Genomic DNA, 14,633 nt, shown 5'->3' with positions numbered 1-14,633 from the left:
GCTGTTTCCTATACACACATATTTATGAGAAAGTTGAATTTATGAATTAGGCACAATAAGAGATTAGTAACTAATAATAAAATAGAATAAGTAGAACAATCTACTATAATAAAAGTTAGGTGAATGTGGTCTCGCTCTCTCAGAACATTTTACTGTCTTGTGCTCATCCTTCCTCCTGTGATGTCACAAGGTGTTACCATGCCCAGGTGATGAGATGAAGTGACGATTCGTGTCCCAGGCGGACGGAGGGGGACGGTGGGAGATTTCATCACACTACCCAGAACAGCACACAATACAAACCTTACAAACTGCTTACTTCTGGAATTTTCCATTTAATGTTTTCAGACTGCTGTTGACCGTGGGTAACTGACACTGTGGAAAGGGAGGCCTTAGGTAAGGGGGGACTAATGTATTGCTATTTTAGTTTCTCTAAAAGATAAGGACTCCCAACAAATTCAGTAAAAATATATATTATTTTTTCAAAAAACAATAAAGAATGAAAAATAAATAAAACATAAGGACTTCCTTCAAAAGCAGAACTGCAACCCTGGCTGGGTAGCTCGGTTGGTTAGAGCATCATCCCCATACACCAAGGTTTGGGCTTGATCTCCAGTCAGGGCACATACAAAAGTCAACCAATGAGGGCAAAATAAGTGGAGCAACAAATCTCTCTCTCTCTCTCTCTCTCTCTCTCTCTCTCTCTCTCTCTCTCTCAAATCAGTTTTTTAAAAAAGCATAACCGCAATATCACTATCATACCTTACAAAATTAGTAATACGTATTTAATATCATCAAATATTTTTGCTAGTGTTTAAATTCCCTGGCTCACAGGTGTTTTAAAGTTCATTTGTTTGTGAATGGTGATGGAAAAATAATAATGAAATAAAATACAGGGGCAGGGGGTGGGGTGAGTTCATTTGTTTGATTAAGAATCTAAACAAATCCAGCTCGTGTGGCTCAGAAGTTGCCAGTTTGATTCCCTGTAAGGGCACATTCCTGGGTTGCAGGCTCAATGCCCTGTAGGAGGCGTGCAGGAGGCAGCTGATCAATGATTCTCTCATCACTGATGTTTCTCTCTCTCTCTCTCTCTCTCTCCCTTCCTCTCTCTGAAAGAAATAAAAACATATTAAAAAAAAAGAGCCTCGTTGGTGTGGCTCAGTGGTTGAATGTTGACCTATGAACCAGGTGGTTACAGTTTGATTCCACGTCAGGGCACATGCCCAGGTTGCAGACTCAATCCCCAGTGGGGGGTGTACAGGAGGCAGCTGATCAATGATTCTCTCTCATCATTGATGCTTCTATCTCTCTCTCCCTGTCCCTGCCTCTCTGAAATCAATAAAAGTAAAATAAAATAAAAGAATCCAAACAAGGTCTTTTCGGGGCAGCTGGGTGACATGTCTCTAATTCTCTTTTAATCTATAGCTACACAGTTCTGCACAGTAGCCAGCAGCCACATGTGTGTATTTAAATAAATTAATATTCATAAAACAAGAAATCCCATCCTTCAGGCACACAGCCACATTCCAAGGGCTCAATGGCCGCATTTGAGCAGTGCCCAGTACTGCGGACGCGAGCATTCCCACCACTTGGGTTCTGTGGCCAGCCCTGCCCTGTGGGATGCCCCAGACGCTTTCACCTGCAATTTATTTTTATTTTTTTACATTATTTTCTTTAAATTTTGTTTTATTGCTTAAAGTATTACAAAGAGTATTACATATATCTCCTCCCTACCCCCCCTCCTACCCTCCCACCCCTGCAATTTATTTTTTGAAGAATCTGGGGTGTTTGTCCTGTAGAAGCCCCCACGTTTTATTTATTTTTGTTTTGTGTGGTGTTTTTTTAAAATATATATTTTATTGATTTTTTACAGAGAGGAAGGGAGAGGGACAGAGAGTTAGAAACATCGATGAGAGAGAAACATCCATCAGCTGCCTCCTGCACACCCTCTATTGGGGATGTGCCTGCAACCAAGGTACATGCCCTTGACCGGAATCGAACCTGGGACCCTTCAGTCTGCAGGCTGACACTCTATCCACTGAGCCAAACCGGTTAGGGCTTTAAAAAATATATATATATATTTTGTATTGATTTCAAGAGGAAGGGAGAGGGAGAGATAGAAACATCAATGATGAGATGCACTCGGCTGCCTTCTGCATGCCTCCTACTTGGGATCCAGCCCACAACCTGGGCATATGCCCTTGTCCAGAATCAAACCCGAGACCCTTCAGTCCACAGGCCAACACTCTACCAACTGAGCCAAACCGGCTAGGGCAGAGGTCCCCACGCATTAAACTCTGCTGATTCCAACCCCCCGTATCATTTAACATGTTTCTCCCTTCTCTGTACTCCTGTAAACCAGGACTTAGAACAAAACAGTCCTGGGGATGAAATACAGCATCGGGAATACAGTCAATAGCAATGGCCTAACTTAGCGAGGTGCCCGGTGGGTACTAGACTCATGGAGGCTTCCTTTATGAGTTAGGGAAGATGTCTAACCCTGTGCTGTACACATGAAACTAATACAATATTCAATGTCAACTGTAACTGAAAACAAAGAAACAAACCAACAACCCAGGAGTTAGACCTGGAGCCTCGATCAGGTTCAGGGTTGATTCCTTGGTGCCATTTAAGATAACAGGCAACCCAATTTTCCATATTATGTTAAGAGGCACTCAGAGATGAACATCGAGGAGGAGGTACCCCGGAACGTTATCGGGAGTTATTCTGGAGCGTAGGATGGTCTTATTTTTGCCTGTCTGTATGCCAATGTCTATTCCCCAGTGGGCGTGCCTTTCTAATGAAAAGTCAATGAGAGCTGCTATTTATTGCAAACGGCGTGCCAAGCAGTGTGCCGAGAGCTCCACCTCCATTAGCTCACTGCATCCTCGTGGCCTCCTGTGAGGTCATTATCTCCAGTTTGCAGTAAACACTCAGGAAGATTAAGTAACTTGTCCAAGGTCAGATGGTCAGTATTTGGTGGAGTCTGGATTGAATCTCTCAACTGGCTGACTCTCAAGGGATTCTGATTTTGGTAAGTGTGGCGTGTGGCCTGAGAGACTTAATTTCTGGGAAACTCTCTCAGGTTATTCCGAGGTCTGGGTGGTGACGTCCATCCCTGCTCACCACAGGGCATCGCACTCCACAAGCATCTCGCGTCCCCATGCCAAACCCTACTCTCAGCTGAAAAGTATTCTAGGTCTGGCACATATGAAGCCGAGGCCTGATGCCTGCACAGAGCGTGTGCTCAACAAATGTTCCCTCCTCTCTCCCCTTGTTCCTTAGGGACCTGTGTGAGGGTCACTTCCACCCTGTGATGGCCCCGCAGTCTCTTCTCAACAGTGTCATCCACTCACCACTCTGTGCTGAGCTTCCCACGATAAGCCAGCTGTCTTCACTGGGACACATTTGTGCACCCACACAGCCCAAACCCCCTGCCTTCGTGGACCTCCTAGTTGGAGGTCAGGGAGGAGAGAAAAGTAAATAAATAAAAAAGAGAGGAAGTTAAACATAGAGAAAGCCAGGTGCTGATAAGTTATGAAGAAGGATATGAAAAATAGGGTGTGTGTGTGTGTGTGTGTGTGTGTGTGTGTGTGTACACATAATTTTTGAGAGGGTGGCCAAGGAAATGCTCCCTAAGGCAAGGGCGGACACACGGGGGCTGAGGGCCAAGTCTAGCCCGCCGCCTGTTTTTATACAGTTGTGAGCTAAGCACCGTTTTTCCATTTTTAACTTGTTGGAATAAAATCCAAAGAAGAACATTTTGTAACACATAAAAATTATAGGAAATTCCATGTCCGTGCCCATAAATAAAGCTTTATTGGAACACAGCTCTGCTCCCATGTTTATTGCCCGTGGTGCCTTTGCATGACAATGGCCGGTCGAGTAGTTGCCAAAGAAAACAGGTGGCCCACAGTTCCTAAAATATGTACTCTCCGGCCTTTTCTAGAAAAAGTGTGGCAACACCTGCCCTGAGGTGTTATTTGAAGAAAGACCTGAAATAAGTGAGGGAGCAAGTCATGCATTTATCAGAGGGAAGATCCAAACTGATGTCACAGGACATGCAAAGTCCCTGAGGTAGGGTCATGGCTCCTATGTTCTTGGCAAGACATGGGACTCCTTGTGACTGGGGCAGAGTGGATGAGTTCAGAAAGCACAGGGGCTCACATTCAACCCACTGTAAGCACTTTGGCTCCTGGGCTAAGCAGACTGGGAGCCATGGCAGTTTTGTGGGGAGGGATGATATGGTCTGGCTTATTCAGACAGATTTTCCTATTTTAAGAATAAGCTGAACCCAGCCAGTGTGGCTCAGTGGTTGAGCACTGACCTATGAATCAGGAGGTCACATGGGCTCAATCTATAGTGTGGGGTGAGCAGGAAGCAGCCAATCAATGATTCTCTCTCATCACTGATATTCTATCTCTCTCTTCCTCTCACTTCCTCTCTGAAATCAATAAAAATACATTAAAAAAAAAGAGTAAACTGAAAGGTGGAGGGTGGGCAGTGAAGCCGGCTCCGAGGGCATTCTAATAATCTAGATAAGAGGTGATGAGATAGCAGCTGCTGTTGTCATCACTGTGTGGCTACATGAGATCTGGGTGAGATCAGGAAGCAATGACTAAAGACAAAAACGATGAGCCCTGTTGGTGTGGCTCAGAGGGTTGAGGGTTGAGTGTTGACCTATGAACCAGGAGGTCACGGTCCCTTCCGGGTTGCGGGCTTATCCCCAGTAGGGGGCATGGAGGAGGCAGCTGATCAATGATTCTCTCTCATCATTGATGTTTTATATATATATATATATATACTAGGGGCCCGGTGCACGAAATTCATGCACTGGGTGTGTGTGTGTGGGGGGGAGTGTCCCTCAGCCCAGCCTGCCCCCTCTCACATACTGGGAGCCCTCAGGCGTTGACCCCCATCACCCTCCATTTGCAGGATCGGCCCCTTGCCCAGGCCTGACGCCTCCGCCAGAGGTGTCAGGCTTAGACAGGGGACCCCCATCTCCCCCCAATCACTGGCTCTGGCCCCTGCCCAGGCCTGAGGCCTCTGGCCCAGGAATCATGCCTGGGCAGGGGACCCCCATCTCCCTCTGATCGCTTGCTCCACCCCCCACCCAAGCCTGACGCCTCTGACCCAGGCTTCAGGCCTGGGCAAGGGGACCATCATATCCCCCCAATCCCCGGCTCCGCCCCCCACCGAGGCCTGATGCCTCGGCCAGAGGAGTTGACCCTCATCACCCTCCGATCACCAATCACCGGATCGGCCCCTTGGCCAGGCCTGAGGCCTCTGGCAGAGGTGTCAGGCCTGGGCAGGGGACCCCCAGCTCCCCGGGGTTGCAGGCTCCGCCCCTGCCCAGGCCTAACGCCTCTGGCTGAGGCGTCCGGCTCGGGCAGCGGGGACCCGCAGCTGCAGCGGCCCCGCGATCGTGGGCTCCGCTTTAGGCCCAGGCAAGGGACCCCTAGCTCCCGGGACTGCCAGCTTCAACCGTGTCCAGCTCCCATCGCTGGCTCCACCCCTACTTCCTGCTATCACTGGCCAGTGCGGCAAAGGCGCCTGATTCTCCAATCATGGCTGGGGGGCAGGGCAAAGGCAGCCCCAGGGCCGCCTTTGCCCTGCCCCCCAGCTTTTAGCTCCCCCCTGGGTTTCTGATCACTGTCAGTGGCAGGGGGCTTCTTCCTGCTTTCCCTTTCACCTCCCTGCATTGTGCCTATATATGCAAATTAACCGCCATCTTGTTGGCAGTTAACTGCCAATCATAGTTGGCAGTTAATTTGCATATAGCCCTGATTAGCCAATGAAAAGGGTATCGTCGTACACCAATTACCATTTTTCTATTTTATTAGTGTACATATATATATATATATATATATATATATATATATATATATATATGATTTTTTACAGAGAGGAAGGGAGAGGGATAGAGAGTTAGAAACATTGATGAGAGAGAAACATCGATCAGCTGCCTCCTCCACATCCCCTACTGGGGATGTGCCCGCAACCAAGGTACATGCCCTTGACTGGAATCAAACCTGGGACCTTTCAGTCCGCAGGCCGATGCTCTATCTATCCACTGAGTGAAACCGGTTAGGGCTCATCATTGATGTTTCTATCTCTTCCTCTCCCTTCCTCTCTGAAATCAATAAAAAAAGAAAAAAAGATGAACTGTAGCTTATCGGATGCTCCTCACCCCCATCCCACATACAACCTCCCAGGAGGTCCTCATCTTAATAAATAAAACCTAAAGTTCCTATCCTGCCCCCCTTCCTGACCTCTCCTCCTCTCCACTTTCTCCTGGTCCTGCCAGCCCCGACTGCGCTGCTGCTGTCTTTCCTCCGACAGAACCAGCCCGTGGAGCGCCAGGCTTGCCTGCTCTGGCCTCTCCATTGGTAGACTTTGCGCGGCTTGCCGGCCACTTCCGTCAGACACCAGCTCTACAGGAGGCTTCCTTGACTCACCTAACAGTCCCTCCTCGCCTCAGTCCCGTGACCTCGTTTTATTTTCTTTCTGTCTGTAAATTCCTACGTTCCGTATTTGTCTTCTCCCACCAGACTCGAATATTTGTTGAAGGATTGAATAAAAGAATGGGGAAGGTATGATTTTCTACTATTTATATTCTGCTTTCTCTACCCCAAAGCCTAGCCATCTACCAACCAAACCCCTCAGTTTAGAAATCATCTCAGTCTAGAAATCATTGGTCCCAATCATAGGCTTAAGAGCTCAACCCTCGAGGCACGTGCAGCAAAGGGGACTAGTGAGCCAGACGCGGCATCTTGAAGAGCAGGGGTGGGGCAAGGCCTGTGTTTGGGCAGCTTAATCAGATGGTCAGGATGTGCAACTGTAAAGCACGGTGAATGGAGGGAGGGGTGGGCAGGCGGTCACTGGACATACCGCTCCCAGTTCCTTGTTGCACCGTCATTCCAAGGAGGGGGCTTCCTCTGGGACGTTTGGCGAAGCACGTCAGGTATTTCCCTGCTCGGGCAAGAACACAAGACCAGGAGCGGAGGTGTTCCAGGACAGGCAAGTTGCAGCCAAACAAAGTCACTTTCTGTGGCTCTCGGCCAGAAAGGAGAATCGGCTCTCATCTTCTCCTAAAATAAAAGCCCCTTAAAGCAGGACAGAAAGAGGTGAAAATAGCAATTATGTTGAAAGTGCAGAATTCAGGATGGCTGCTTGCTGGAACCAGACAGGGCCTTTTTGTTCTGTGTGCTGCGGTAATAATAGTGGAAACGTATCACTATGCATTTTTCAAAACCCATAGGATGCACCACATCAAGGACAAACCTGAATGTAAATTATGGACTTCAGTTAAAAACCACGTGTCAATATAAATTCATCAATTGTATCAAATATACCATATAATGCAAGATGTTAGTAATAAGAAACTGTATGAGGGCCCATGGCCACTTTCTGTACTATCTGTTCAGATTTACCAATTACAACATAGCTTAAAAGGCACACTTTTTAATGAGTGCAAAACTTGTGAAGCTCACCTTTCATTTCACTACTGTGTATGTTGGGAAACAGAAACATTTTTTATGCATCTGAGAGAGTGAGGTGGAAAACCTGGCCAGCCACCATTCATTCCCTTGGAATTGATCCACGTTTCTCTAGTTTGAACAGCATGTGGCTTTGCTTTTGTTGCTGCTGCTGCTTTTAAATGTCAGTAACTTGTCATCCAAAGAAAGCCCTCAGAGAGCTGGGACTCTTAAAAGACACTATCAAGTGTTTCAACAACTGACAAACCTCAGACTTCCTGTGTTTCTGTAACTTGTAGTTTTCCCTTCTTCCTTCTTCTTTTAATTTGTTAATGATCTCTACAGCTACGGGGCCTCGGTCACACATCCCTAACTAGATCAGTAGATCAAAGGTGAGGCTTTGCCAGGTAATCAGTGCAATTTCAGCCTTGTAGCAAGCTATTAAAAACAGACCTACGGGTTTTTCAAGGACAACCCAGGTATTGATTTGGCAACCAAAAACTCCTGTGGTGCAACCAGTAACACAAGGGCCCCTGTTTGCACACCACCCCTATTCCTTACGCACTGTGTCCCTAGCGAAATCCTGCAAGACTCAGCCAAGAAAAGCCAGGTACACCCGCCCCCCAGCCCAGCTCCCGCCTTCAGAAAGGAATGCCACGGTTATAAATTAGACCAGGAAGAGAAACCTCTTCTTTTCTTCCACAGGCTTGTTTGTTTTTTTTTCTAAAAAGGAGATTTGTTGCCCATGCCTAATTTTTCCTTCCCGTCATGACACCTGTAGGTGGGATTGTCTTTGAAAGAACGCATTTCTTATGTAATCTTGTCATTCATTTCGCATTTCTGGAAAGAGGACACTTTTCTGCTCATATTGTTGTTAACATCTACCCAGGCGCCCTGTGATGGAGCCTGGGAAGGAAACGATTCACCACAGCATGGTGAGAGGCAGGTCATAACCGGTGCCTGCACCACGCACAGCCTTCTCTGCACAGCTGCCCTGCTCCCTGTGCCCAGTTAGCCTGTTCCTGTCAGCTCTGCTCCTCTCTGCTTCCTCTGTCCGAGTACAAGTAGTTGAGGCTGGGAACTCAGCCTCCATTTTTCATGTTGAAAAGAAACCTACACATTTATAATCGTCCACCTGGGTCCACCTGCTTCCAAATGGTCCTTCCAGGCTACCACCTCCTAATTTTGCACTTAAAGTTTTTTTCCCCCCTGCACCTTAATTTGTCAGATGAATGAATGAATGAATGAATGAATAAAACCAAAAATATTCAGAAAAAAAATCCAAAGTTATAAAAATAAAATATATCCTTTACATTTTTTTAATTACTGAAAAACAAAACAACCCACAGTAAAGCAATGCGTGGGAGGGATGAACAGTGAACACACCTTTTGCTTAAAAAAAAAAAAAAAGATTTCAAAGAATAACAGCACAACAATGAGGCACTAAATATGAGACATGCTTCATTTCCCTTTAATGTTTTGGTCAAAGCAGATCACAGACATACCCAGAGGTTCATCCTTCTTTATGAAAACGATGTGAAATATTTCTCATCTTTATTTAGTTACATTTAAAAATTGAAAGTGATTGCTGTTGATGGAAAATGTCTGAATATGTTATGCATTGAGTTTCAAGTTATCATTTTGATTCCACTTATTCTGCATGGAAGCAACCAGGTGTGATCCATGTCTTTTGAAAAAAGATGCTAAAATTGGGCAGGGCCACAATATGACTTGCATGGGTCCCTTCCTAAAAAAGTAATATAAAATAAATTATGTTGGCATAAAAATGAATATATTAAATATTAAAACATTTTCTTCCACCTAGAAAGTCACTTTTTTCTTCTGATTTTAAAAGACATTAAAACTTTTTTGTGGGTCCCCTGTGTCCAATGGAGAAGTCTGCCTTGGAGAAAATCACTTCCAAGAAGCAGATTAAATAATCATAAAACTCAAAGACAGAAGACAGACATTTTTAACACTAAGTAAATCTGCCAGTGAATTGTTACAATTATGAAAAAAATTTGTGCTCATTAGAAAGCTTCAATCCTATGTAATAAAAGCCTAATGTACAAATCTACTGAACGGTGGAACGACCAGTCACCATGACGTGCACTGACTACCAGGGGGCAGACGCTCAATGCAGGAGCTGCCCCAGCCCGCAGGCCCCAGGCCAGCCAAGGCAGATGCCAATGTGTGTGTGTGTGTGTGTGTGTGTGTGTGTGTGTGTGTTGGGGGGGGGGGGCATGGCCCTGCCAGTCACCCCACAGATTGGCCCTGATCTCTGGCCAGGCCTAGGGACCCTACCCATGCAAGAATTTCATGCACTGGGCCTCTAGTACAAAATAAAAATCAACTGCGTGTTCAAATCAGGAGATATAAATAAATTGTGGTGCCTCTATTCATTGGAATATTACTACATTACTAAAAAAATCAGTTTTCTACATTGTTAGGTGTGCTGCTTGAGTCTCCTTTCCATTTACATGTACAGAAGTTTTAATATCTTCAAGTCTATCAATCTTCACTTATGTCTTCTGCCTTTAATGTCATATTAGACATGATTATTAAATTAGTCACCAATATATTTTCCTTCAGTTATGCTTCATTATTTTTTTCTTAATCTGATATTTATTTGTATATCATATGAATAATATGAATGTGCAGATAATGTAAAATAAAATGCTATCTTTATTTTGCTTAAATCTGTTTCGGGAATTTTCAAGCTGATTCAGCTCCTCTAAATCTCTATTTTAGTAAAAAGCACCCTATTGTCTTAGTAATTGTAACTTTATAATATTTTTTAATACTTGGAATTATGAGTTCCTTCTTCATTAATCTTTGTTGTCAAAATTTTATTTTTTTCACAGGCTGTCCATCATTCCAGATGAATTTTATTTATTTATTTATTTTATTTTTTTTTTTTTATTGCTTAAAGTATTACAAAAAGTATTACATATGTCTCCTTTTTTTCCCCCCCGCCCTTGACAATCCCCTGGCCTCCCCTACCCCCCCCAGTGTCTTATGTCCATTGGTTATGCTTATTTGCATGCATACAAGTCCTTTGGTTGATCTCTTACCCACCCCCCTCCTGCCCTCCCACCCTCCCGGCCTTCCTGCTGTAATTTGACAGTCTGTTCGAGGCAGCTCTGCCTCTGTATCCAGATGAATTTTTATAGTCATTTTGCCAAACTCTCCATAAAAATCTCTTTTGGTTTTAAATTGAATTTCATTAACTTTATAAGTTAATTTGGGGAAGCAACATCATTACAATAGTTACTATTCTCATCCAGGAATACAACTCAAAACTCCATTACTGCTAATCTTTTGTGATTTGTGCCACGCCAGCATGGCCAAGGGTGACCCTGAGTGGGGGCGGTGAAGGATTTAGAAAAGACAGACGAGAGAAGAAAGCTGGGTCTGAGTAGGATGCTGCCCTCTCTGATGGAGAGACAGCGCCACGGACTACAAGCCGTGTCTTTATTTTATAGCAGATTCCACGAGGCAAAGTAAGGGCGTGACCAAGATGTTTACAACATTCTTGTGGGTTTCGATCCTACTCAATTACATGCACCTGAACTCTATCAAGCCCACATGACTCAGACACGTGGGGCCACGTGTTCGGACCATAGGTTCAAGCTTACAACTATAGCTGTTGGCTAGAATTGTGCTGGGAGGGCTCTGCCCTCCAAGCTGGGACTTGCACGTGGCCGTGAGAGGACTGTGCCCTCTCATTAGTCCGAGGCTTGAACCTGTCCAAACACTGTAGCCGCTCTCCACAGTGATTCTCAATAAAATGTTTTATTTTCTTTATAAAAGAAATCAAAGTTTTCAACAAATAGATAACCATTTTATTATTTTTACTTATTTTTATTTTTTAATATATTCTTACTGATTTCAGAGAGGAAGGGAAAGGAAGAGATAGACACATCAATGATGAGAGACAATTATTGATCAGCTGGCTCCTGCACGCCTCCAACTGGGGACCAAGCCCACAACCTAGCATGTGTCCATGACCAGAATCAAACCTGGGACCCTTCAGTCCGTAGGCCAATGCTCTACCCACTGAGCCAAACCGGCTAGGGTGATAACCATTTTTTTTTATGGGTTCAAAGTGCAAACAATATATATTTTTTAAATATATTTTATTGTCTTTTTACAGAGAGGAAGGGAGAGAGATAGAGAGTTGGAAACATCGATGAGAGAGAAACATCGATCAGCTGCCTCCTGCACATCTCCTACTGGGGATGTGCCCGCAACCCAGGTACATGCCCTTGACCGGAATCGAACCCGGGACCTTTCAGTCCGCAGGCCAACGCTCTATCCACTGAGCCAAACCGGCTTCGGCTGCAAACAATATTTTTAATTGGATTTTCTCCCTAGAGTTAGTGAAGGTCTATGGAAATGGATACTTCCACACTTACTGAGTAAACTATCATGGAATTTTGGATGTTTTAATCTATTCAAGTTTAACTATATAAGGGAATAGATATTCATTGTAACAGCAGGAAATTGAAAAAGAAATTAATATTCATCATTAGTGGACTGGTTATATAAATGATTATCTATCTCCAGGGTGGAATAGTATACAGTCAGTAAGAAGAATAACATTGATATGTTATTCAAATGACTAGAATTAAGCCTGCCTATTCTTAATCCAGTGGCTCACAGACAGGTGCATTTTTGCTCTCCAGGGGCCATTTGGCAATGTCTGGAGACATTTTTGGTTGTCATAGGTGGGGTGGAGAGAGTTGTTGCTACTGGCTTCTGGCGGGTAGAGGCCGGGGATGCTGCCCAGGGCAGCCCCACAGCAAAGAATTAATCTGGCCCCAAATATCAAAAGTTCTGAGGTTCAGAAATTCTGTTCTAAACTGATCACTAGCAAGGAGAATAAAACTTACAGACTTCTGTTTTAGAAGAATTGAGTTTTACCTTCTGGGCTAAGGGAGGGCGCAGACTCCTCTCTGAAGTCTATTATCTGAAGCTCCAGGGTCCTGACAATGAGTAAGAATTGAGTTGTGTAAGCCACCAATGGTGTCTCCCACACACATAGAAAATTGAGAAAGAACAATATAAAAACTAAGAATATCTTCATATGTATGTAAAAGGCAAGAATACGCACCAAATTCTTAAGTCCTTAACTGGGGAGGAGTAGAACTTGGATTTTCTTTTCTTTTTCAAAGTGCTTCATATTTTAAACATTTTCTGTAATGATCATGTCTGACCTTTACCATCAGAGAAAAACATAAGCATATCTCAGTAAAACTTTGGTTTAAATCTGGCAAGCATGTAGTTCTTAAGGTGATTTTTTCCCCATCGTACTACTGTTTTCTAAAATTGTTTAATGAAATTTTAAAGATTGGAGTGGTTGTGTTTGTGAAACCTGAATAAATGTGACATTTTCTGACAAAAGTTGGAGTTCCCAGATTACAGCTGAAACTGAGTTAAGCTGATATACAAATGTTCAGGTTCTTTCTTTTCTTTTCTTTTCTTTTTTTTTGCTTCGAGTAATCTTATTTTCCATACATAGCATTGAATGGAAAGGAAATTGAAATGGGAGTTAGAAAGCCTGGCTTCTAGAATTAGGATGAGAAACTGGGCAAGTTGTGCATCTATCAAAATAACAATAGCACCCAAAGGAAGTGAGATCATTATCTCAAAGAGATATCCGCACTCCTATGTTCACTGCTGCATTAGCCACAGTAGACAAGACATGCAAACACCTACATGTCAATTCAGGGATAAGTGGATAAAGAACACCTAATCATACATAGCTATATAGATATATACATATGTATCTATATATAATGAAAATTACATATATATATAGTTCAGTCATAAAAGAAGGAAATCCTGGCATTTGGGACAACATGGATGAGCTTGGAGGGCATTATGCTAAGTGAAATGAGCCAGACAGCCTGGCCGGCATGGCTCAGTGGTTGAGCATTGACCTGTGAACCAGGAGGTCACGGTTTGATTCCCGGTCAGGGCATATGCCTGGGTTGCGGGCTTGATCCCCAGTGTGGGGCATGCAGGAGGCAGGCAGCCAATCAATGATTCTCTCTCTCCCTCTCCCTTCCTTTTTATCTTAATAAAAATATATTTTAAAATGTAAAAAAACCAATAAGCCAGACAGAGAGAGACATCTACTATACGATATCACTTATATGTAGAATTTTTCCTTTAAAAAAGAGTGAATTTATAGAAACAGAAAGTAAAATTGGTGGTTGCCGGGGCTAAGTGCTGGGGAAAATGAGGAGATATTGGTCAAAAGGTATGAGGTTTCAGTTATAAGATGAGTAAGTTCTGGGGACCTGATGTACATTGGCATGGTGGCTACAGTTAATAATACTGTGTTATATACTTGAAATTTGCTAAGAATAGATTTTAAACACTGTCTCTCACACACACACAAGATAACCGTGAGATGGATGTGTTGTATGTGTCAATTACCTGATGATGGTAATCATTTGACAATGTGTGCAATACTGAATCATCACATTGTTCCCTTTAAATATATTACAATTTTGTCCATTATACCTCAATAAAGCGGAGGGGGAAAGAATAGCAAACACCTATATGGCACCTGTGGTGTGCTGGGCACTGTTCTATGTACTTGGCAGCCATCGGCGCACGGGGTGTCCTCACAGCTGCTTTAACAGGCAGGTGCTGCTGTTATTCCCGCTTCACACAGGTGCCCGCGGAGCTCTGGCTCCCCCGCCATGGTCACTAAGTGAGAAATTGGGGATTTGAACCCGGGCAGGCTCTGGCTCACTATGTCATCAGGTTATGCTGGGCTACGTCGACACTGGCCTCCTAACTCGTCACCTACCCAGACTCTTGGCCCCCATTGATCCATCCCAGCCCCTTCTTGCCACAAGTCATTTTTCCAAAATGAAACGCCCATCACTCACCTTCTTAGAATCTCTCAGTAGTTCTGTGTTCATGCTGCTGGGGACCTCAGCTCTGCAGGCCGGACCCCCACCCCAGCCCTCACATCAGAGCTTGGGAACTTTCGCCTGAGTGCAGCCTGCGCACAGGTGCAATTTGTCCTGGCAATGATTTCATTTCTTTTAAATTGCCTTTCAGCATCTATAATCCTGGAGGATGAGGAAATAGCCATGCAAATCCCCAAGGGTTTGGTCCATTTAACAGGGAGAAAGA

Source organism: Myotis daubentonii, chromosome 8 (assembly GCF_963259705.1).
Source record: "Myotis daubentonii chromosome 8, mMyoDau2.1, whole genome shotgun sequence".
NCBI lineage: Eukaryota > Metazoa > Chordata > Mammalia > Chiroptera > Vespertilionidae > Myotis > Myotis daubentonii.
The sequence above is the reverse complement of the archived record's forward strand: the minus strand, read 5'-3'. Positions refer to the sequence as shown.